General features: G+C 36.6%; 1 pseudogene; it reads left to right on the top strand.

The window, feature by feature from the left end:
* The first annotated feature begins 1,432 nt into the window (after positions 1-1,432).
* On the top strand, positions 1,433-22,483 carry LOC150042575 (vomeronasal type-2 receptor 116-like; annotated as a pseudogene).
* The last annotated feature ends 4,166 nt before the right edge of the window (positions 22,484-26,649 follow it).

Raw genomic sequence — 26,649 nt, 5'->3', positions numbered from 1 at the left:
AAATTCTTTTTCTGGTTGATCTGGCAGGTAGAGCTGTTCAATAATTTGGGTCTGATAGTACAGCTTTCTATAGACTCTTGATTAAGTGATACTTTAGTTTGAAAGCTGCTCTAAAAGTGAAGATTTGTTAATTACCCTGGCCTGCCGTATAACCACATAACATAAACTTTGATTCAAAACACAAGAGTTTTCACAGACTTGAGTTACTTATTCAAGGGAAAGACAAAATATATTTAGTGTGTCTGTGAATTACATAGTATTCTAAACATTCACAAACAGAGGCTAAAGGATCATACCTAACGGAGTGGTTGAAAAAAGCCCTAGGAGATATGTTCAATTGATCATATAAAATAATATTCTATGAAATTAACTCCAAAAAAATGAGACAACAGATATTTCAGTTGCCATTGTTGCTATTTTTTCTTTTCATTTCCTTTAACCTTGTTTATTCTACATAACCGTGTTTGTTCTAAATAAATGGTGGAACAAAGTTGAAAAGTAAAGTTTATTACTCACTAGACAGTATGTGGGAAATGAAGTGTATATCTTGTGGATGGAGACAGGAAGGAAAACCAGGAGAGAGCAACAAAAGGGGAGAGATGGTTCAAAAAGAATTATACTTGCTATTCACTTCCTGATTCATGTAACTAATCCCACCACATATCAACTCCCCAATAACAATAAAAGGTAAAAATCATGGGCCGGGAGTTTGGCCTAGTGGTTAAAGTGCTTGCCTAGCATGCATGAAGACCCGGGTTCGATTTCTCGGTACCACATACATAGAAAAAAAAGCCGGAAGTGGTGCTGAGGCTCATGTGGTAGAGCTCTAGCCTTGAGAAAGTCCAAGGACAGTGCTCAGGCCCTGAGCTCAAGCCCAGGACTGGCAAAAAAAAGGTAAAAATCATTAAATAAATAAAAAATGTATTATCTGCAGGGCAAAATTGCTGTTCATGAAAGACTATTTTATGTTTAATACACAGCAGATTTATTGTGAAATGTAAGGTAGCACAGACTAAGCAAGCTGTCTTTATTGAGTCAAGTTTTTTTCTGAATCCCATTCATAACAAATTCTCTTCATGTCCTTATCTAATCATATATACAAGGATAAGACACAACATTCCCATTTGATCTTAATTGGGAGTAATGTTTTAATATTCCTTGGCAGAGGAGCAAAAATTCTATTCATCAAAATAATAAGTTGTGAAAAAATTTTCCTAAATTTCTATACTAATCACACAGTTTAATCTTCAAGAACTACTGGTTTTTTATGGCCTTGACATTTGCTATTGGAGAGATCAACCAAAATCCTGTTCTATTACATAATTTGACTCTGGGATTTCATATCTGCAATATTCAATTTGGATTTCCAATGGCATTTAAAAATCCCTTCATTTGCCTCTTTGGGAAATACAATAGTCCAAACTACTCCCGTATGAGCAACAGCAAGTCTATAGCAGTACTTACAGGACAATCAGGATTAACATCTGCACAGATAGGAACACTGCCTGGTCTCTACATGTTTCCACAGGTGAGGGTGGGAAGAGTGGGGAAATATTTAAAGATGTGTAATTTGGTGCCATTTCAGGTGTTATAAGAGAATTAAAATCAGCGACCAGATTTAGAAATCTAGCAAATTTTATGATACCGAAGAGTGAGTATTCAAGGAAATGGGCTGAGTATGGTCCCATTCTTTGGAAAGGGATTGGAAATTTAGATCAGACAAAGGGATTATTTGGAATCTTTTGTCTTATCAATAATTTTATTCAAAAAGGAAATTGCTTTCCCTACGATAATTGGCTTGTGGGACTCCCTGGTTCTCTCTTTTCGTGTGAGAGAGCTAGGCAGTGTCCCTATTGTCTCGGCGCCATCTTCCTTCCTCCAGAGAGCTGGAAAAGCAACAGAACCCAGACGGTTAATGTATTATATGAATTATGTACGATTAAGCATTATATGTATAACTGTGCATAATATATGTACGATTATACATAATATGTATAATTATACATAATATATGTACGACTATACATAATATGTATAATTATACATAATATATGTACGATTATACATAATATGTATAATTATACATATCACTAGTAATTTAAGACCAGTAAGTGTAGGTTGTGATATATATATATATATATGTATATATGTATTACATGAAGATCCTTACTGATTATTGTGGGTTAATGGAGGAGGAGTAAGGGAAGGGGTAATAAGTCCCTAGATATTGGCTGTTGGTGAGATTATTTTGAGAATTTACAAAAAGTAGCTTTGATTTATGATGTTATATTGGTAGAATATATGAATGTAGGAAGGCAATTAAGATTAAATAATGTTAGATGTGGTCTGGGTAATTATTTTGGTGTTTCAAGGAATAGTTTAAATAGAACTCCAGCTTTGGGAGTTGGTGGTAGGATGCAAAAGTCTTTTCCTTGACTAGCTCTAAGGGAGTTTTATATCCCTTTCTAGGTTTACAAGACCTAAGTATTAGAATTATACTATTACAGCAATCTTCATTTGAGTATCTTTTTTTCAATTAAGCTTGCTAATGGTATAAGAATTAAGATAATAGTAAAATATAAGATTGAGGCTGTTTGGCCGATGATGATAAATGGGGGTTCAACTGGTTGTCCTCCGATTCATGTGAATAGAAGTAGATCTGATACTAGGGTTCAAAATAGGAACTGGCTAAGTGGGCGAAACAACAGGCTTCGTTGGTTGGATGTGTGGAGGTATGGGAGTAGGGCTAGAACTAGGATTGATAGGATTAGAGCTACAACGCCACCTAGTTTGTTGGGAATAGATCGTAGAATAGCGTAAGCAAATAAAAAGTATCACTCAGGTTTAATATGGGGTGTTGAGGGGGTTAGCGGGAGTATACTTGTCTTGATCTCCTAGTTTATCTGGAAAATATAATACTAAAGTCATAAAAATATGATTAATATTACTGCTCCTAAAAAGTCTTTGGTTGAGTAGTATGGGTGAAATGGAATCTTGGCACAGTCTGATGGGATGCCTAGGGGATTATTTCATCCTGTCTCATGTAGGAATAAAAGGTGAACTGTGGCTAGGGCTGCAATAATAAATGGAAGAATGAAATGAAATGCAAAAAGTCGTGTAAGGGTAGCTTTATCTACTGAAAATCCACCCCAAATTCATTCTACTAGGTTTTGGCCAATATAAGGAATTGCTGATAGGAGATTTGTAATAACAGTAGCTCCTCAAAATGATATCTGTCCTCAGGGTAATACATAACCAACAAATGCAGTAGCTATAGATAGGAATAGGAGCAAGATGCCAACGTTTCATGTCTCCTTATAAAGGTAAGAGCCGTAGTAGATTCCACGTCGATATGGATATATAAGCAGATGAAGAACAGGGAAGCTCCATTGGCATGTATGTAGCGGATTAGTCAGCCATAGTTTACATCCCGGCAGATATGAGTTACTGATGAGAAAGCTGTTAAAGTGTCAGATGTATAGTGTATAGCTAGGAAAAGACCAGTTAATATTTGTAGGATTAAGCATATACCTAACAGGGAACCAAAATTTCATCAGCCCGAGATATTTGGTGGGGTAGGTAGATCAATAAAGGCGTGGTTTACGATTTTAAATAACGGGTGAGACTTACAAATAATTGTCATTAGTTTCTATAGTTGAATAACAACGATGATTTTTCATGTCATTAGTCATGGCTAATATCCATGTAGAAATTATGAATTACTTGAGTAATTTTCTTTTAATAATTATAGTTCTTGGAATTGTTGTGATGGCAGCTAAGCCATCACCAATTTATGCAGGGTTTGGGTTGATTATTAGTGGGGATGCTGGGTGTGGTGTTGTATTATATTACGGTTGTTCTTATATAAGATTAATAGCGTTCTTGATTTATTTGGGTGGAATACTTGTAGTTTTTGACTATACTACTGCTTTAGCTACAGAAGAATACCCTGAGATGTGAAGTTCTAACTCTTGAATGTGGTTCTTATTATTTTCTGGAATTATCTTAGAAATTATTTTAATTGTTCTTTTTATGGTTTCTGAAGGATTAGAGTTTTTACCTTCTTCTGTTATAGGTTTAAATTTATTGGGTATTGAAGGGGAAGAGATTCTGATTGTTCATGAGGATTCTATTGGAGTTGGGAGTATATATAATTTGGGAAACTGACTTATGATTATTTCAGGTTGATCTTTACTTGTAGGAGTCTTTATTATTATTGAGATTACTCGTGGGGTTAGATGATGATTATTATTAGAATAATTATAGATAATATAAATGATATGAAATAAAATTTAACTAAGCCTTTTAGATTTGAAGTTACTGATGATATTGAAGTTTGTGTTGATTCAATATTTTTGGGTAAAATTTTTTCGAGTCATATAAGATCTAATAGTGATGTTGCAATTTTTTGGTTAAATTTCAGGATAATTATAGTCAGGTATCGGTGAAAGATTAGGGGAAAATATCCTAATATAATTGAAAAATTATTTTTATAGTTGTTAGGATATACTTTTATATAGTGGGTTATTAGGTTGAGTTCTATGGCTACTATAACTTCTGTTACTGTTACCAGAATAGCTGTTAGTTTAATTATTAATGGTATAGTTATGCTTTGAATATTTATTTGTTGAATATAATTAGATAAGATAAAACCTGCGAAAATACTTCCTAATAACAAACGTTGGATTGGAAAGGTAAGTTTTTTATTATTTTCGTTCATATATATAATAGTTATGGATCATGGAGGGTTTGATAAAACATAGTAAATAAGTCGTGTGCTGTAAGCTGCTGTTAAGGATGTGGCTACTAGGGTTGTAATTATCGCCCATGAGTTAATATAGGATGTATTTATTGATTCAATGATTAAGTCTTTTGAATAAAATCCAGACGAAAATGGTATCCCTGTAAGGGCTAAATTTCCAATTACTATAGCTGATGAAGTAATTGGTATAGATTTTGAAATTCCTCCTGTTTTACGAATGTCTTGCTCGTCATTGAGGTTATGAATAATGGACCCTGCACATATAAATAGTATTGCTTTGAAGAAAGTGTGAGTAGAGATATGAAAGAATGCCAGGTAAGGTTGATTAATTCCCAATGTGACTATTATCAATCCTAGTTGGCTTGAAGTTGAAAAAGCGATAATTTTTTAATATCATTTTAATATCATTTTTAATATCATTTTGTGTGAGTGCACAAATGGCTGTAAATAATGTTGTTATTGCTCCAGTACATAAAATAATTGAGAGTATGGTAGTATTATCTGATAATAGGGGGTGAAATCGAATAAGTAAGAAGATTCCTGCTACAACTATAGTACTTGAATGTAGTAATGCGGATACTGGTGTGGGTCCTTCTATAGCAGCAGGTAGTCAGGGATGTAGGCCAAATTGGGCTGATTTTCCGATAGAGGCAATAATCAGTCCTAGTAGAGGGAGGTTTGATGTTAATTTTATAGAAAAGATTTGTTGAAAGTCTCAAGAATTGAAATTTTTGTAAAATCATGCTATGGCAATTACTAGTCCAATATCTCCAATACGATTATAAATAATAGCTTGTATAGCTGCTGTGTTAGCATCTGTACGTCCATACCATCATCCAATAAGCAGAAAGGATATGATCCCTACTCCTTCTCATCCAATGAATAGCTGAAATATATTATTTGCGGTTACTAGGATTAATATAGTGATCAAAAATATACTTAAATAGTTTATGAATAGGCTAAGGTAGGGGTCATGTTTTATATATCAGTGTGAAAATTCTATAATTGATCATGTGACATATAGTGCTACAGGTATGAATATAATTGAGTAAAAGTCTATTTTGAAGCTTATGTTAATATTAATAGTGTGGATGGTAACTCAGTGTCAATTCAAAATAATAATTTCTTTATTAACATTAAGGTAAATTATTAGTGGAATTAGACAGAGTAAATGCTCATTTTACAGTTAATATATTATTGGTACTTGATTTTTAAATTATCAATAGGTTCAATATGAATGGATTTAGAAGAATAATAAAAATAAATATATAAGAGAAAATTATTATATTTATTACTTTTGTTTGGAATTGCACCAATTTTTTGGTTCCTAAACCAACGGATTACTGTTATCCTAAAAAAGTAAAAAAGCCATATTTTTATATATGGGGCATAAGAATTAGCAGTTCTTAGCTATTACTTTTTCGGTAATTAAAAGAGTTTAATCTTTATTTCTAGTGTTTTTATAAACTATAATTACAAAATGTTGGACCTAGAATTAATTCTGGTTTTAGTTTTAATAGAACTATAGGAAGTAGGTGAAGGGTAATTAAGGAGTGTTCTCGAGTGTGCGTAGGTTTTAGATTTATAAGATGAATTGGAAGTTTTCCTCGTTGGGTTGAAATAAGTATATATAATGTATAAACTGCTGTGATTACTATGTTTAGTCCAGTTAATAGGATAGTTGTTGTGGCTCATTTGAAGGTTGAGATGATAATAAATAATTCCCCAATTAAATTAATAGTGGGGGGTAGTGCGAGGTTTGTCAGTGAAATTAAAAATCATCATATAGCTATTAAGAGTAGGATGGATTGTAAACCTCGGATTAATAATATGGTTCGGCTATGTACACGTTCATAGTTAGTATTGGCTAGGCAGAATAGGGCTGATGATGTCAATCCATGGGAAATTATTATAGCTGTGGCTCCTATATAACTTCAAGGCGTTTGAATTATAATGGCGAGAATAACTAGGGCTATATGGCTGACTGATGAATAGGCGATGAGTGATTTTAGGTCTGTCTGTCGTAAGCATACTGAACTAGTTATTAATATACCTCACAAAGATAGAAGGATAAGTGGGAAAAGTATTTTTTCTGAATTTGGGCTAATAAAGAGTGATAAGCGGGCTAGAGATGCTTTTGTTTTATGTCGAAAGCCTAAAATTACAGTGCCTGTTCATAATGGGATAGCTATGGTTAAATTTATTGATACTTGAGTTGTTGGGGTAAAAGAATGGGGAAGTAAGCCTAATAAGTTTGTTGACGCAATAAATATGATGAGGGTGATTAGTATCAGGGTTCAAGTCTGACCTTTTGGATTATGTGTCATTATTAATTGTTTGATAATATTACTTATCAATCATGCTTGAATAGTAGACAATTGGTTAGAGATTAGTCGATTTGTTGAAGGATAGAATAGTATTGGCAACATAATAATCAGAATTACTAGGGGTAATCCTATTAATGAAGGGATAGTGAAAGAGGCAAATAAATTTTCGTTCATTTTGTTTCTCAAGAAGGTTTAAATATAGTTGATTCTATTTTTTAATAGAATTATTAAAGAAATAATTTTTTTGATTTTTATTTGGAAAATAATAAATAGGGAGATTATAGTTCCTAGGATAGTCACAAATCAGGGGGAGCTATCTAGCTGAGGCATAATCACTATGGGATAACTACGTCCAATTTTTAACTTAAAAGGTTAACGCTGATTTTAGCTTCATAGTGGTGACTATGACATACTTAATGTTCATGCTTCAAAATATTTTAGGGGTACTATCTCTAGGATGATAGGCATGAAACTGTGATTTGAGCCACAAATTTCTGAACATTGACCATAATATAACCCGGGTCGTGATGAGGTTAGAGTGGCTTGGTTTAGTCGTCCAGGGATAGCATCAGTTTTTAGACCAAGTGATGGTACTGCTCATGAATGTAGCACATCTTCTGATGAGATTAATATACGAATAGGTAACTCAATTGGTAAAACTACTCGATTATCTACTTCTAGTAATCGTATTTCTCCTGGCTTTAAATCTGAGGTAGCAATTATATATGAATCAAACATTAAGTCTTCGTAGTCAGTATACTCATAGCTTCAGTATCATTGGTGACCTATAGTTTTTACGGTTAGATAGGGATCATTAATTTCATCCATTATATATAAGATTCGTAATGAAGGTAGTGCAATTATAATAAGGATGATGGCGGGTAATACGGTTCAAATTGTCTCTACTTCTTGAGCATCCATGGTACTAGTGTGTGTTAACTTAGTAGTTAACATTAGTGAAATAATATATAAAACTAATGTACTAATAAGAAAAACGATCATTAGAGTATGATCATGGAAGTCAGTTAACTCTTCTATAATTGGTGAAGTAGCATCTTGATGTCCTAGTTGCATTGGATACGCCATTAAGATACACAGGGGATTAACCTGTAATTTAACTTTGACAAAGTTATGTTATAATTTTACTAGTATCTAATAGAGAAAGACATATAGGTATATGGAGCTGGCTTGAAACTAGTTTTAGGGGGTTCAATTCCTTCCTTTCTTATTCTATGAGGCTTTAATGAATACAGGCTCCTCAAATGTGTGGAAAGGTGGAGGGCACCCATGAATTCATTCTAAATTAGTAGCTACTATTTCTACTGACTTAACTACTCGTTTGGAAGCTAGTGCCTCTCAGATCATAAAGATTATTAAGATAACTGCTGTTAAGGAGATAAATGATCCTATTGAAGATACAGTGTTTCATGTAGTGTAGGCGTCTGGATAATCTGAGTATCATCGTGGTATTCCTGCAAGTCCAAGGAAATGTTGAGGAAAAAATGTTAAGTTTACTCCAACAAATATTACTGTGAAATGGATCTTTGCTCATGTGTCACTTAGAGTATATCCTGTGAATAAAGGAAATCAGTGGACAAATCCTCCTATAATAGCAAATACAGCTCCTATAGAAAGAACATAATGGAAATGTGCTACTACATAATAAGTATCATGAAGTACAATATCTAATGGTGAGTTTGATAAGACAATTCCTGTTAGGCCCCCAACTGTAAAAAGAAAAATAAAGCCTAAGGCTCATAATATAGCTGGTGATCATTTAATATTCCCCCCATGAAGGGTAGCTAGTCAGCTGAAAACTTTTACACCAGTAGGAATAGCAATAATTATAGTAGCAGATGTAAAATAGGCTTGAGTATCTACGTCTATTCCGACTGTAAATATATGATGTGCTCATACAATAAATCCTAGGAAACCAATTGATATTATGGCTCATACCATTCCTATATACCCAAAAGGTTCCTTCTTTCCTGAATAATAAGTTACAATATGGGAAATTATGCCAAAGCCTGGAAGAATTAAAAGGTAGACTTCAGGGTGACCAAAAAAATCAGAAAAGGTGTTGATAAAGAATAGGATCTCCACAACCAGCAGGATTGAAAAAGGTTGTGTTTAGGTTTCGGTCAGTTAGTAGTATAGTAATTCCTGCAGCTAATACCGGTAGGGATAAGAGTAAAAGTACTGCAGTAATTAGTACTGATCATACAAATAGTGGTGTTTGATATTGTGTAATTGCTGGTGGTTTTATATTAATAATAGTAGTGATAAAATTAATGGCCCCTAAGATAGAAGATACCCCTGCTAGGTGAAGTGAAAAAATAGTTAAATCGACGGAACCACCTGCGTGAGCTAAATTTCCAGCTAATGGAGGATAAACTGTTCAGCCGGTTCCAGCCCCTGCCTCTACTATAGATGAAGCTAGTAGAAGTAGGAAGGAAGGTGGTAAAAATCAAAAGCTTATATTATTTATACGTGGGAATGCTATATCTGGTGCTCCAATCATTAGTGGTACTAATCAATTACCAAACCCTCCAATTATAATAGGTATTACCATAAAGAAAATTATAACAAAGGCATGGGCTGTAACAATAACATTGTAAATTTGATCATCTCCAAGTAACGTTCCTGGTTGACCAAGTTCTGCTCGAATTAAGATACTTAGGCCTGTTCCTACTATTCCAGCTCAAGCACCGAAGATTATGTATAAAGTTCCGATGTCTTTGTGGTTAGTGGAGAATAATCAGCGATTAATGAACATAGGTAAAATGGCTGAGTAACCATTAGACTGTAAATCTAATCACAGAGGTGTAAGTCCTCTTTTTACCAGAAGCCCTGAGGTGATGAAATCACGTTGAATTGCAAATTCAAAGGAGCAGCTCAATCCTGCCGGGGCTTTTTTTTTCTTCTAGGCGGGAGAAGTAGATTGAAGCCAGTTGATTAAGGCAGTTAGCTGTTAACTAATGATTTGTAGGTTTGATTCCTATCAGTTTAGAAAAGACTTAGCTTAGTTAAATTGACTGATTTGCACTCAGTAGATATAGGTATATAACCTGTAGTCTTTAGGTTTAACAGGGATTAGATTTAATTTATCTTCTTAGGGCTTTGAAGGCTCTTGGTCTTGTATAACCTAAATCCCTATAGGATAGAGTAAATTAAGGGGGCTAAAGGTATAGAAAAAGAGGAAATTATTAGGAGCGTTGGTACTATGCTTAATTTTGGGGGGGGTTAATTGATCATTTTAGCTTGTTGGGATTTGTTATAGGGAATATAGTTATTGATGTTGAGTAGATTAGTCGAACGTAAAAAATAGGTTTAGTAGGGCTATTATAGCCATTAGTAGGGCTGAGATTGTTATATTATTAAATACTATTTCTTGAATAATATACCATTTAGTTAAGAATCCTGTTAATGGGGGTAATCGCCCAAGTGATAGGAGGGAGATTAATAGTGTTAGTGTAGTAAGTGGGTGAATATTTCATGTTGATGCTAGAGAGGCTGTTGTTAATGTTATTAAATATTTAAGCGAAATAAACACTGTAATTGTTAGTATAATGTAGATTAGTAGATTAAATAGTATAGCTGATGGGTTGTAGATTGTTGCTGCCAGTATTCAGCCTATATGAGCAATGGAAGAATAAGCTATGATTTTTCGTAATTGGGTTTGATTAAGTCCTCCGCATCCTCCAATTAGGATTGATGATAGTGCTATAATTATTATTAAATTTACTTTTAAATATGGAGATAGTTGATAAATAATTGCTATGGGAGCTAGTTTTTGTCATGTCAGTATAATTAATCCCGGTAGCAGTGGAATCCCTTGTGTAACTTCTGGTACTCATAGGTGGAAAGGTACTAGGCATAATTTTATGGCTAATGATATTAGTAGAATATAGTTAGTAATACTATTTTGTATACTAAGCATGTTTCATTGACCTGATGTATTTAGATTATTGAGGATAGCTAATATAAAAAGTATTGATGCTCTTGATTGAACTAGAAAATATTTTGTAGCTGCTTCAGTAGATCGGTAATTTGTGTTAAAGTTTATTAGTGGGATTATAGCTAGTATGTTAAGTTCTGGCCCTATTCATATAAGTATTCAATTAGAGCTTACAATGGTAATTAGGGTTCCTATAATTAGGGTAATTGAGATCAGTGTAAGTGATAGTGGTTTTATTAGTAAGGGAGGGATTATTTACCAACATGTTTGGGGTATGGGCCCAATAGCTTATTTTGCTTACCTTACTAGAATTTAGTTTAATAGGTAGCACTAAGAAATTTGAATTCTTAAGTCAGGTTCAATTCCTGTAATTCTAGAAATAAGAGGAGTTAAACCTCTATTATTTACTCTATCAAAGTAACTCTTTTATCAGACATATTTCTATAATATGGGAGGAATACTTGCCGTAATGATTGGAATTGATACATGTCATATACATAGGGATAGATTTAGTGGTAAAAAGTTTTTTCATAGTAAACATATGAGTTGATCATATCGAAATCGTGGGTATGATGAGCGAATTCATAAGAAAGTAAGTGTTAATACTATAGTTTTTATGATGAATGTACTTGTAATGATCTCTGGTTCTGTTGGGTAATATATTGGACCTAAAAATAATATTGTAGTAATAAGGTTTATTAGGATAATATTCATATATTCAGCTATAAAGAATAATGCAAATGGGCCTGCTGTATATTCCAGGTTGAAGCCAGACACTAGTTCTGACTCACCTTCTATAAGATCAAATGGGGCTCGATTAGTTTCAGCTAATGTTGAGATAAATCATATTATAGCTAATGGTCATGCGGGTATAATTATTCATATATTTTCTTGGGCTGAGGATAATGCTGTTATTGAGAATGAGCCACTTATTAATATGACAGATAATAGAATAATAGCTAAACTTACTTCATATGAGATGGTTTGGGCTACAGCGCGTAGGGCACCTATTAGGGCGTATTTTGAATTTGATGCTCATCCTGATCATAAGATAGAATAAACTGCTATGCTTGACATACCTAGGATAAATAATAATCCTATATTTATGTTTACAAGTGGTTGGGGTATAGGAAGTGGAATTCATAGTGTCAATGCTAAACATAGGGCTAGGATGGGGGCTATTATATAAAGTAATAGGGATGATGTGGCTGGTCGAGATGGTTCTTTAATAAACAATTTTATAGCATCGGTGAATGGCTGTAGGATTCCGTACGGTCCAACTACATTTGGTCCCTTTCGTAGTTGTATATAACCTACTAGTTTACGTTCTACTAGTGTTAGAAATGCTATGGCTAAAAGAATAGGTAGGATTAGACTTAGAAAGTTAATTATAAATACATGTTAGGGAGAGGCTTTGAACCTCTGATAATAAAGTCTTAAATCTTATGCATTTACCGGACTCTGCCACCCTAACTACAACCTTCTCTTGGTTTAAATTTAGCTTTATTTTCCATATTGATATAATATCATATGTATTTTATTAAGGCACTTAAGTAGGCCTTGTTTTTCTGGTCCTTCACTCTGTTAATTTGTTATTTATTGTTTCAGGATTGATTCATTTATTAACTGTATGGAGTCATAAAATTTAAGCTCCATAGGGTCTTCTCGTCTTATTATTAAATTTTTGCCTCTTCACGAAAAGGTCAATTTCATTGATTAGATGGGAGAGACAGTTAAACCCTCGTCACGCCATTCATACAAGTCCCTAATTAAAGAACAAGTGATTATGCTACCTTTGCACTGTCAGAATACCGTGGCCATTTAACTCATGTCACTGGGCAGGCAGTGCCTCTAATACTTTTTATGCTAGAGGTGATGTTTTTGGTAAACCGGCGGGGTTTTTGTTTGCCGAGTTCCTTTCTCATCTTTTAATCTTTCCTTAGTGGCACTCCGGTGTTGGGTTAACAATATCTATAATAAGAATAAATTTATAATTGTGGATTTATAATATCCTATGTTAACTATCAGTGATATATTCGTTCTGATATAAGCTTGTGCCAGGAGACTTGGTAGTCTTATTACTCATATTAACAGTATTGCATCTAGGTTTTGCTAGATTAGCCCAATTATATTCTTTTGGGAGATTCCTATTATTTATATTATATTGAATAATTTAAGTGGTCGAGTTTAAACGCTCTCTTAATTGATGGCTGCCCTTAAGCCTACTATGGTGACATTCAGATGTATTCTCTCCAAATAAGGTTGTATCCTTTATTTAAAAAGCTGTACCTTTTTAAATTAACGTTAAAACTTACATTAAATTTATTTATATGAATGGTATGTTTTAAGCAGAACTAAAATTCATTAATGGGCAACCAGCTATCACCAGGCTCGATAGGTTTTTCACCACTACCTACAAATCTTCTCACTATTTTGCTACATAGATGAGTTGGCTCTAATATTGCTGTTCATAGGTAGCTCGTCTGGTTTCGGGGTTTATGGCTACAATTCTTTTTGCCATCTAATTTCTGGTTAATTCATTATGCAAAAGGTAAAAGGTTTAATCTTTGCTTTTCTATACTTTTTTAAGTCTTTCATTTTTCCCTTACGGTACTATCTCTATAGCTCCTAAGATTTAATTATTTTCTATCACCTATACTAATAATGTAATCCATAAATGTTTTAGGTCTATTAAATGAATATTGATGTAATAGATGTTATATAGGGCTAGAAATATAGTTCAAAGCATTCATAAAATTGAATTCTTCTGAGTGTAAGTCAGATGCTTTATATAAGCTAGGCTTTGATTATTCCAAGCGCACTTTCCAGTACGCTTACCTTGTTACGACTTGTCTCCTCTAGTCTTGTACTTGCTGGTAATTATTTATTATTGAGCTATACATGATATTGAGGAGGGTGACGGGCGGTTTGTACGTGCTTCATTGCTCTATTCAATTGAACACTCTATTTTCAATTTACTACTAAATCCTCCTTCATTCCCTGTGTTTCAGAGGGAATTCCGTAATGTTCTGTCTACAGAAAATGTAGCCCATTACTCTCCACTCCATTGGCTACACCTTGACCTAACTTTTTTATTAATCTATAATGATTATGCTTACTAATGTTCCTTTTCAGGGTTAGCTGAGGATGGCGGTATATAGGCTGAATTAGCAAGAAGTGGTAAGGTGGATCGGGGTTTATCGATTACGGAACAGGCTCCTCTAGGTGGATATAAAGCACCGCCAAGTCCTTTGAGTTTCTAGCAGTTGCTTGTAGTCCTCAGGCGAATAAATTTGTTATTAACTTATTTATGTTTATGGATATACGTAGTGGGGTATCTAATCCCAGTTTGTTCTATAGCTTTAGTGCTGCAATTTAATAAGACTACTTTCGTTATTGATTTTCGCTTTAATTGATGCTTTTTACAGCTAAATTAGGCTTGAATCTTATTTAAGCAATAGTTTTAGCACTCTTTACACCGTTATATATTAACTAGGGTTAATCGTATGACCGCGGTGGCTGGCATGAAATTTACCAACCCTTACTCAGCAATACTTAGTCAAACTTTCGTTCATTGCTTAATTTTTATCACTGCTGTATCCCGTGGGGGTGTGGTTAGACATGGTGTTTTTAGCTACTAATAATATTAGTGTACTTGATCCCTGCTCCTTTCTCTCCTTAAACATGGAAATTTTGGGCATGACTCACTGGATTACGGATATTTGCATGTGTAAGAATACTGACAGCTAATATAAAGGCCAGGACCAAACCTTTTATATGTTTATGGAATAGATACTATTCTTCTAGGCATTTTCAGTGCCTTGCTTTATTTATAAGCTACATGAACTACTGATAATATATACCTAGGTAAACTTAAATTTAGTATGAGTTCTGGCAACAAAGATTCCCATATATTCATATTTTTCTTAAGGGTTTGAAAATTTATTAGGACGAGTCAGTCAAAATATGGACTGCTCTCCTAAGGTGCGTATCAAGTCGTCTTGTTTTTGGGTTTGGCAGAATAGCAAGCAGCGGAACCCAGACACGGACCATAGGTGGCGGAGGAGACCCGAGGGGAATGAAAGACTCCCCACCACCGTGGATCATAAGCAGAGGGAACGCAGAAGCGTGAGTAACACAGCGCGTCCCCAACCACATCGGTAAAGCAGAGCGGGTGCCAAGCAATAGAACTTAACTCAGACCCCTTCACCCCACCTGAGAAAGACTGGCAGGAGCAGGGGGGGGAAGGAATTTAGAATCCTGTCCCTTCCCTCAACAGCCTGCTCCTTCAGGCCATTGACTGGAAATTGACAGGCGGGCTACCTAAGACCCAGCACCCCACCAAGGGTGGCAGAGCTGTCCCAACTCCCACCCGACCAAGGGGCTCAACTCCCAGCCATCTGACTGGAGACTGACAGGCGGGCAGACCCTTAGACTCAGCTCCCTACCAGGGGAGGAGGAGCTGTCCCAGCTCCCACTCACCCACCAGGCTCCTCTCCCAGGCCACTGGATCTGGAGAGTGGAAGGCGCTGGGTCCCTGCCTTACAACAGCGGATAGGGTGTGCAGGAAAATGGGAGCCAGCATCTGCTCCCCCTCAATTCTTGAGCTGGACATCCTCCAGCTGGGAATCATGAGCAAGACAGCACCGAGGGCTCCTCCACAGTCACAGACTCTCGGACAAAGCAGTGGAAACTCAGCTGAAGGGCCAACCAGCAGCCAAGCTCCCCTTCTGAGAATCAAAAAGGCGTGGGTCTGCCTTTGAGCTAACAATCCCAAACTATACTCTGTCATTTAAAGTTATGGCACTTTATATCCAGATTAAAAATACTTCAGCAAATCTCCTCATTATATATGCTGATAATGAATCGCTACTAAATTTAATGATGTGTATTGAGCAGTATTTAATAAAAGGCAAAGTTTGTATCATGAACTCACAGTTGGATTTAACCACAAGGAGAACATATTTCATGCAAGGTTCATTTCATGTGCCATACATTTTTTCACACAATTCCCCAGATCTTTCTGGATTCACAGATTTCTTCAAGGCAGTTAGCCCTTCCAAATACCCAAAAGACTTGTTCCTTGGTAGGCTGTGATCTCTCCCTTTTAATTGTTTGCATTCTGAGTCTGACTGTGTAACATGGAAAAACTGTCCTCACAAAGCTTTCTTGGGTTGGTTGCCTAGGCACATTTTTGTCATGTCTATCTCTGAACACAGTAACAATATATACAACGCTGTGTATGCTGTGGCCCAGGCTCTGCATGAACTCCTTCTAACAATAGGAAATAGGAAAGGGATAGTATCTTCCTTTGTACAGGTCAGGCCTTCCTTTTGCATGACTCAAACTATGAGCCAAGTCATATCCTAGAGGTATTTCTTACCATATCACATTAAATATTTCAGATATTTTTCCAAAACTGAAGAAATTATACTTCGGTAAATGTTTGTGAGGCAATCTAAACATGTGTTCATATGCTCTTAAGCAAGAACATGCCAATAACAAGGACCTAATGAATTCCATGTTTTACAAATTCTTTAAGTTACAAGTAGACTCAATATATTTTTAACTAATGTTTTGAAAAAGTACAAATGTATACACTTCCCTATTAGTTTCTACAGTCTGCTGAACAAAAGTAACTATATATATATATATATATATATATACACCATATATATGTGGGGGGTGTATGCACATATATTTGTTTTTTTAATAAATTTTTATTATGATTAATAGAAGGGTTACATTATATTCACCAGATAGAAAATGCATAACTTCACAAACATTGATACCCTTTCTCATGACATGGTCCCCATTTCCCTCTCCCCGTCCCCCCCACCCCCCGCTTATTTTGATTTCCCCACTTCCCTATCCAATTTCAAATAACAAATCAAGAACATATAAAATATATCAGAAAACAAGGTGAAAAATTGTAACAATATGAGATAACCAAGGGATGGCAAAAGAGATGAACGATAACATAGTACATTAAGGACAACAGTCACTCATTATATGGCTTTTGTTTCCTTATTCTGGAGGTCCTTACATTTAGTGTTGTACTGTTTGGCTTAATGTCTCTAGATTTTGTTCTATTGTAAATCTCTGCTAGGAGAGCCCAAGGTTTCTACTGATTATACAACAAATGAGGGAAACCATTGAGCCTATGTCCTTTGAGTCTGGCTTATTTCACTTAATATGATTTTTTCTAAGTCTTTCCATTTCCTTACAAAATGGGATGATGTCGTTCTTTCTGACAGCAGCGTAGAATTCCATTGTGTATAAATACCACATCTTGTTGACCCACTCATCAACTGAGGGACATCTGGATTGGTTCCATATCTTTGATATGGAAAATAGTGCTGCAATGAACATCATTGTGCTAATGGATTTAGTATGCCCTTGTTTCTGGACAGTTGGGTAAATGCCAAGTAGTGGAATTGCTGGGTCATAAGGGAGTTCTATGTTTAGCCTTTTGAGGCACTGCCACACGGCTTTCCATAGTGGTTGAACGAGTTTGCACTGCCACCAACTGTGTAGTAGTGATCCTTCCTGGCCACATCCCCTCCAGCATCTGTTGTTATTAGTTTTCTTGATCCTGGCCATTCTAACTGGAGTGACGTGGAATCTTAGATTTGTTTTGATTTGCATTTCTTTTATGACCAGAGATGTTGAGCATTTCTTCATGTTTCTATAGGCCATTTTTATTTCTTCTTCAGAGAAGACTCTCTTTAAGTCTTTGGCCCATCTTTCAATGGGATGGTTGTTACTTTGGAGATTAGTTTTGGAGTGATTCAATTTTTTGAGCTGTTGACATATTTTAGATATGATGCCTTTGTCCGTTGTATGGTTAGTGAAGTTCTTCTCTGACTCTCTAGGCTTTCAAGTCAATTTGCTAGTTATGCCCTTTGCCATACAGAAGCTCTGCAGTTTAATGCAGTCCCACTTATCCAGATTTTTCTGATTTGTTGTGTTTCTTGGTCCTTATAAGAACGTTTCAACCTGTGCCAAGGAGGCCTAGTGTGTCTCCTATTCCTTCCTTTATAGTTTTCAGTCTGTCGGCTTTGACCTCGAGGTCTTTGATCCATTTGGAGTTAATCCCAGTGCAGGATGACAAAGAAGGATCCAACTTTAGTTTTCTGCAGATGCTTAACCAGTTCTGCCAGCACCACTTGTTTAAAAGGCTGTCTTTCTTCCATTCTATTTTTTTTGGCTCCCTTGTCAAAGATTAGGTGGCCATAGGTCTGTGGTTAAATATCTGGGTCCGGACCTGTAACTCTTATCTCCAGTTAACCTCTAGAAAATGGGAAGTGGGGGTTGGCTCAAGGATAGGGCAGTATACTTGGAGCTGAAGAGCTCAGGGACAACGTCCAGGCCCAGAGGCAGGGTGATAGCCTTGAGCTGAAGAGCTCGCGCAGGCAGAGTTCAAGCCCCATGACCTCCCAAAAATAGATTTAAAAGCCATGTAACCATGACTTACATCTGTAATCCTAACTACTCAGGAGGCTCAAATCTTTAGATCAAGGTTAGAAGACAGCTAGTCAAGCACTTGGAACTCCTGTCTAATTAGCCTCCAAAGAAGCCAGATGTGGAGCTGTGCTAACCTTGAGCACAAATATGCATATATATTTGTAAGTGACCTAGTTGCATTCAAATGTAGGTATTACAATTTTCAGAAACTCAAGCTATAGACTCTGATAGAGTTTATGGTTGTGGCAAACTGGAAGTAGCTATATGAGAAATGTCTCATTTATGAATATTTATGTGAAAGAAGTGTCTCTTGAAAAATGCTTTCAACTCGTTGCCAATTGATCAAGATTCAGAAAGATTATTTTTACTCCTTCAAAGATTTTCCTCTGGACTACTTCATTAGATGTTTCTTCTATCCTTGAATTCTCAATCAGTGATTAAAAGCAATCAGTAACTTTTCTCAGTTCAGGTTTTCTAACTGAACCTTGGAATATACTTCACCATAAGATAATATATCTCTTTCTGATACACTATTTTCTGAAAAACATCATTGTTTTACAATCCTGGTGGGGATCAGGTGATTTTAGATAACAACAGAAAACTGGTTGCAGAATATGACATTGTGAACATTTGGAGTTTTCCAGAAGGTCTTGATCTTGTTGTGAAAATAGGAAAATTTTCTCCAAATGTTCTACATGGTCATCAACTGTCTTTATCTGAAAATATGATAGAGTGGGCCATAGAATCAACGGAGGTGGCTTGCATTTAACAGTAATATTTTAAGGATATAGAAGTTAACTTTACCCTAAAAATGTATAGCTGATTGGATGGGAACAAGTGATTCCTATAACGATAGCTATTCAGGTCTGACTATCACGGGTTTAAAGTCAATCCAAGCAGGAATAACTGGACAACTGTTATCTTAATTTAACCACCACAAAATCAGGTCTGTGTGCTGGTGACTGATGCCTATAATCCCATCTAATCAGGAGGCTGCCTTGCTCAGATATAAAACTACAGACGAATTTTAAGCCTAACAGGATAGCAAGGTCTGTGAGACTCTGTCAATATATAACCAATAAAATAAGCTTGAGCTCTTGGTCAAATGGCACAGTGCTAAATTTGAGTAACAAAAGGTCAATTATACTGTCTGGACCCTGAATTCAAGCTCCAAAATCAACATCCCCCTAAGAGAGTGTAAATTTGTTTCTAAATATTTATTTATCAAAAATACAATTTGCATATTTCTTAGCATGTTCCAACTTAGGTATAAGTTATCTGAGGGATCACTTTATGTGTTTGAATGGTTTATTTTGATCTCTTCTGTGGAAGGTCATTTAATTGTAGGTTGGTCAGCTACACAGATATTTTTAAGAAAGGAATCATTGAATGAAATCATTGAATTTGTGAGAAAAAGATTCTCCCAGTACAGATACTGGAAAAGTAAGGTTATAATATGTATATGTGGTACACATGATCCTAAATAGGGAGCTCTGTGCTTTACCTTATAGCATAATATTTAATTCTTCCTCCTTGTTCTTTACCATTTCACAGATGAATAGGAGACATGAAATGACATGAATTCAAGGATACTCCACAAAGATTTACATTCTCAATATTAATTTCTGAATTTTAAAAAGTTCATGTTTATCAGTAGTTCAACAGACTAGAGAACAATCCGATAGCACATAAGTCTTTTTGGTCACATGATGTGCAAACCATAACACCATTTAATTAATGGAGTGGATTTATATGTGTAGAAATACTGTGTTTCATAATCCAATTATTGGAAATACTAGAATTTTGGGAGAATTAGGAAAAAGACTAAACAGATACTGGCACTCATTTGATTTTTTTAGCCTACTCACTCTGCCTGCAGTGAGAGTTGTGCTCCTGGATTCAGAAAATCCTCTCAGAAGGAAAAGCCTGCCTGTTACTTTGACTGTAATCCTTGCTCAGAGAATGAGACTGCTAATGAGACAGGTATGTTCTCAGATTTGGGAGAAATTTATACTCTTGCCTAGTGCCCCCCCAAATCTATGCAAATGTGTGAGAATGTTGTGCATTAAGAATCAGTCTTCCTTCTTTTACTTAGTAATTTAATTGTGACGATGGATGATACTGCTATTTTTTTAGCCAGTCCTGGGCTTGAGCTCAAGGCCTGAGCACTGTCCTTGGGCTTTCCAAGGCTAGAGCTCTTGAGCCTCAGCACCACGTCCGGCTTTTTGCCATGAATGAGGGGTACTAAGGAATCTAACCTGGGTCTTCGTGCATGCTGGGCAAGTACTCTACCTCTAGACCAAACTCCTGGCCCCTAATACTGCTTTTTGAAAAAAATACAGTGGGTTCTGAATTACATATACAATTACCTTTTCTGGAGTCTATTGTATTCATGTTTATTCAACTACTCTGTAATTTAAATTTGATCTCTGTCATATTATGTGAGAAGCCCTTTTAATCACAAGGTCTCAGTTCTCTCCAAATCATTTTTATATTATAAAGGAAACAAATCTTCCACAACTTTGTTTCTTGTGGGCAGATATGTTCTTAAAACAGAATAAGTTTTGGGTCAGGTTTGATGTAAGAAGAAGCTACAAATTTTGTACATATCATGAATTTATACCTTCAATAAATGATTTGGTTCTGGGTTCCTTACTGCATGACAGGTGAGTAGCAGAGACAAATGTAACTGCAAGGAAGGGCCACAGGGCAAGTATTCATGTTGCACATAGGCATACAGGAGAGTACAAGCTTTCTTATTCACCTTGTTGAGTACATTGAGTTGTGCATGAAAGAATGAGAATTATGATGGAAGCATGAAGAAATATAGAGAATTATTGTTAGGTTATTAGATATGCAAGACACAACATGCATGCTAGTCATCTCAAGTAAACAACTTCAACTTGGATTGTGGCAATCAATATGAGAACATATTAGATATAAAAATAGTAATGAGCATACCTTATAATATTTAGTAAATATATTGTTTTTGCTAGTATATATTGACATGTCAAAAATATATCTACATAAGAATTTATTAATTTCCTTTTAAATTCTTTAAGAGAGCCTGATTGTTATTTGAGTTCTGCACCATATGTGAGTTGCCCAGACCATTAGTATGCCAAGATAGAGAAACAAGAGGTTCCAAAGAACCACAATATCCTGGGTTATGGAGAGCCGTTAGGGATGGCTTAACATGTATTTGTCTTGTTTTTTCTACACTCATAGAAGTTGTTCTTGGGGTGTTTGTGAAACATCAGAACACCCCTATTGTCAAGGGTAATAACCAGGCTCTCAACTACATCCTGCTCATTTCCCTCATCTTCTGATTTCTCTGTCCTTTGCTCTTTATTGGCCGTCCCAACACAGTCACCTGCATTCTACAACAAACTGCATTTGGAGTTACATTCATTCACTGTAACTGTTTCTGCAGTCTTGGCTAAAATTCTAACTGTAGTTCTGGCTTTCAATGCCACTTCTTCTGGGAGAAGGATGAGGTTGCTGCTGGTATCAGGGACACCTGACTTCATTATTCCCATCTGCACCCTGATCCAAGTGACTCTTTGTGGAATCTGGCTAGGAACCTCTCCTCCATTCATTGACACAGATATACACTCTGATCGTGGCCACATTATTATCTTGTGTAACAAAGACTCCCTCACTATTTTCTACTGTGTTCTGGGATTCCTGAGCTCCCTGGCCATGGCCAGCTTCACTGTGGCTTTCATGGCCAGGAACCTGCATGACACCTTCAATGACACCAAGTTCCTGACCTTCAGCATGCTGGTATTTTGCAGTGTCTGGCTCACTTTACTGCCTGTCTACCACAGTGACAAGGGGAAGCTTATGGTGGCTGTAGAGGTCTTCTCCATCTTGGTCTCTAGTGCAGGGCTCCTGGGCTGCATCTTTGCCCCCAAATGCTACATCATCTTGTGAAGACTAGATAGAAATTGTCTGCATGGATTCTAGGGGAAAAGTCGGACTGGGAGTAACAAACCCTCTTAATATGAAACCAAAATGATTATTCAAATGTATAGAAGATTTAGAATAAATCTACTCTGATTATTTCTATCAAATATCACTTCATATGTTTGGAATCACTTCATTTACTAAGTGACTCTTATGCCTTTCTCTAGTAATGCTACAGTCAATAGTTCTAGCCATAACAGCAAAATTTAAATTTCAATCTGTGTATTTTTGATGTTTTTCAATTAGTCTGGACTTATCTCATCATTTCCACTACTCTATTTTACTGTTGCCTCTTCTTTTACTTTTTCTTTCATAATTCTTTGCTAAAATTTGTGTTTTGATTACTTGTCCTGGAGCTTGAACTTAAAACCTGCCTATCGTCCCTTGGTGTTTGATTATCACATTTGGGTATTTGCTGGGTAATTAGAGATAAGAATTTTTCTTCAGGTTGTATTCAAACCGTGATCACCAATAAACAGCTTCCTGAGTTCTCTAGAATTATAGATATTATTCTATAGCTTAAATTACACTAAATTTATGCCTATACTTCACTATGCTGTTTAATCCTTACATACATTTTGTTAGCATTTTCCCCTTAAGAATGTTCTTATATGAACTTATGTATCTAGGATATAGAAACAAAAGCCATAAAATGAGTGATTGTTGTCCTTAGTGTAGTATGTTATCTCTCTTCTCTTTTGCTCTCCCTTGGTTATCTCATGCTGTTACAGTATTTTACCTTGTTACCTGATATATTGTACATATGCTTATTTGGTTATTTGAAATAGGTTAGGGAAGGGGGTAAACAAGATGAGGGGCAGGGGTGGAGGGAGGAAAATGGGGAACAAGACATGAGAAAGGGTATCAATGTTTGTGAAGTAATGCACCTACTATCTGGCGTATATAATGTAACCCTTCTATTAATTACAATAAAAATATATGGTAAAAAAGATGTTCCATATTTTCATATGCTCAGAATGTATTACATTTATGGATTAATAGCCAAGGAAAGAATAGACAAACAATAGTTTGCTTAAACATGGCTGAATGCTTCCATGAAGTATATTTCTAATACCATTGACCTCTTTCTCCAGAACCTCCTCAATATAAATTAGCCTTAAATTAGGCTTCCTAATTATATCTTGGATCTCCTGTAGCGTTTTCTAATATTTCTGAGATTTGAATTGACTCATTTTCTGTTCTTTCTCTATAACAACTAAATGATCTTCAACCCCAAAAATTCTGTCTTCTCCATTGTATAACCTGCTATCAAAGCTATCTACTTTATTCTTCATCTCCCTTGCTTCTACTTGCTCATTTTTGATGCCTTGCATCTCTTCTTTAAATCATGTATGGATTTCTTTAGCTCCGTGAATTCCATGTGAGTGGATAGCTCAGTAGCTTTATTCTCTTTGGACATTTGCTGGACTTGGGTCACATTTTTGTTTGTGGATTCTATGAATTCATCCATTTTTCTTTGAAAAATCTTTATTATGGCCTCCTTTATAGCTTCTCCTTTTTCATTTATCACCTTGTTTATGGTTTCCTCTTGTTTAGCTATGGTTTCCTCCCTTATCTCTTTCTTTATATTTTCACATTTTTCATTAAGGATATTTATCAATTGCATTTGCATAGCACGTGGAAGACCCTCCTCTAGGTTTGCCAATGACTGTTCCGTTGTCTGTTTATATTGAGTGGGGGATGTTATTCCTTGATTTGACATTTTCTTGAGTTTCATTTTCTGCCCATTTGAAAATGGGAGCAAGACTAATACTGAACAAGATTATAATTTTTTTCACATATAACCAACCTAGACCTCTTTAGCTGGCAGAGACTAGACATTCACAATTTTTGATCTGTATTATCATTCTTTCCTTTTGTGAACTTATAGACCAGTCTAATAAAACCACTGATAACCGATTTATGACCAAAACAATAAGCCTCTCAATCCAATGTCTATTGTATTTAGAGTATAATTGAACACGTAGATATACAGTATTGCTCAACAATCATCAAGTGTAGATCCATGCATTATAAGGGTTGAAAGATGAACAGAGGACCAGAGATAGAAAAATAGTATGAAATACTATGAGAGAGAACAGGCGAGGTACGAGGGGAATAACGTAGGAGTGTAAGATTATTATAGTAATGAAGAAAAGGTATAGCATAAGGATAACTGACCTAAGTTGGTAAGTAGGTAGCATATTTGAGTACAAAGTTTGGAAAGGATTAGATAAAACTTATGAAAGTAAGAAGGGTAATAAGAAGAATATATAGAGAAAAGAGGTAGGTAGATCTAGAATACTACCATAAAATTTTAAAAAGAAAGAAAAAAAGAGGAGACTGGAAGATGACACCGAGACAACAGGGACGTTACCTAGCTCTCTCTCACACAAAGAGAGAACCAGGGAATCCCATGAGCCAATTATCTTAAGAAGTCCCCAACAACAACCTCAAAAAGCAATGGAGAAGGATTCAAAACAGAAAAGAAATCCAGGTAAAGCTCACATCCAAACTCCGCAAAGAATTCAGAACGCGAGGACCCCTCCCACACCCCTCGCTGCCTGCTCCTCGAAAAGCGGCGCGGAGGGCTCTGGGCTGGCCACCCCGACCAGCAGAAACCAGGATAGCACCGGCCCTGCGAGTAGCAGAAGAAGCGGAACCCAGACGCAGAACCAGAACAGCAAGCAGCAAAACCCAGACGCGGCGGCGGAGGAGACCCGAGGGGAGTGAAAGACTCCCCACCACCGTGGAACACCCACAGATGGAACGCAGAGGCGTGAGTAACACAGCACATCCCCAAAAACATAGGGAAATAGAGTGGGTGCCAAGCAAAAGAACTTAACTCAGACCCCTCCACCCCGCCTGAGAAAGACTGGCAGGAGCAGGGGGGCAAGGAATTTAGAATCCTGTCCCTTCTTTCAACAGTGCCCTCCCTCAGGCCATTGACTGGGGATTGACAGGCGGGCTATCTAAGACCCAGCACCCCACCAAGGGAGGCAGAGCTGTCCCAACTCCCACCCGACCAAGGGGCTCACCTCCCAGCCCTCTGACTGGAGTCTGACAGGCGGGCGGACCCTAAGACTCAGCACCCCACCAGAGGAGGCAGAGTTGTCCCAGCTCCCACCCACTCACCAGGCTCCTCTCCCAGGCCACTGGATCTGGAGAGTGGAGGGTGCCGGAACCCTGAATTACAACAGCGGGTGGGGTGTGCGGGAGTCTAGGAGCCAGCATCTTTCCCCCCTCAATTTTTGAGCAGGGCATCCTCCAGCTGGGAATCCTGAGCAAGACAGCACCAAGGGGCCCCCCACAGTCACAGACTCCCTGGAAAAAGCAGTGGAAACTCAGCAGGGATCTGAAGGGCGGACCAGCAGCCAAGCTCCCCTTCTGAGAATCAAAAAGGCGTGGCTCCGCCCTTGGAGCCCATGTCTTCAACTGGGCTCCACCCCTGGGAACAGAGCAGTCTCCTGCTGGTCCTGCTGAGAGTCCCTGGAAACTCTCAATCCCCAGACCCTTGGCTGGGGGCCACCCCTGAAAGCAGCACAGGAAAAGGTCTGCCCAGCCCACTCAGACTGAAGCCAGCAGATCCATCCCATGGTCCACTGTGAGGCCACTGGTTGGGCTAAGAGCTAGTTGTGCAGCAACACGTAAGTTTTATTCAATACTTTCCAAACTTTGTACTCAAATATGCAACTTACTTACAAAAATAGGTCAGTTATCCTTATGCTATACATTCTCTTCATTATGATAATATTCTTACACTCCTACGTTAATCCTCTTGTACCTCCCCTGACCTCTCTCATTCTATTTTTCTATCTCTGGTCCTCTGTTCATCTTTCAACCCTTATTATGCATGGATCTACACTTGTTGGCTGTTGAGCAATACTGTATATCTAGGTGTTTAATTATTCTCTAGGCTCAGAGGGACTTAAAGACAATAGAGTTTGGATTGAGAGGCTTATTGTTTTGGGTATAAATCGCTTATCAGTGGTTGTATTAGACTGGTCTGTAAGTACACAAAAAGAAAGAGTGATAACACCAATCAAAACTTGTGAACATCTAGTATCTGCCAGCTACAGAGGTCTAGGTTGGTTATATCTGAAAAACTATAATCATGTTTAGTATTAATCATGCTCCCATTTTCAAATGGGCAGAAAAAGAAACAT

Source organism: Megascapheus bottae, chromosome 35, assembly GCF_031878675.1.
Source record: "Megascapheus bottae isolate mThoBot1 chromosome 35, mThoBot2.hap1, whole genome shotgun sequence".
Lineage (NCBI taxonomy): Eukaryota > Metazoa > Chordata > Mammalia > Rodentia > Geomyidae > Megascapheus > Megascapheus bottae.
Note: the sequence above shows the minus strand (reverse complement) of the source record. Positions and strands in the feature narration are given on the sequence as shown.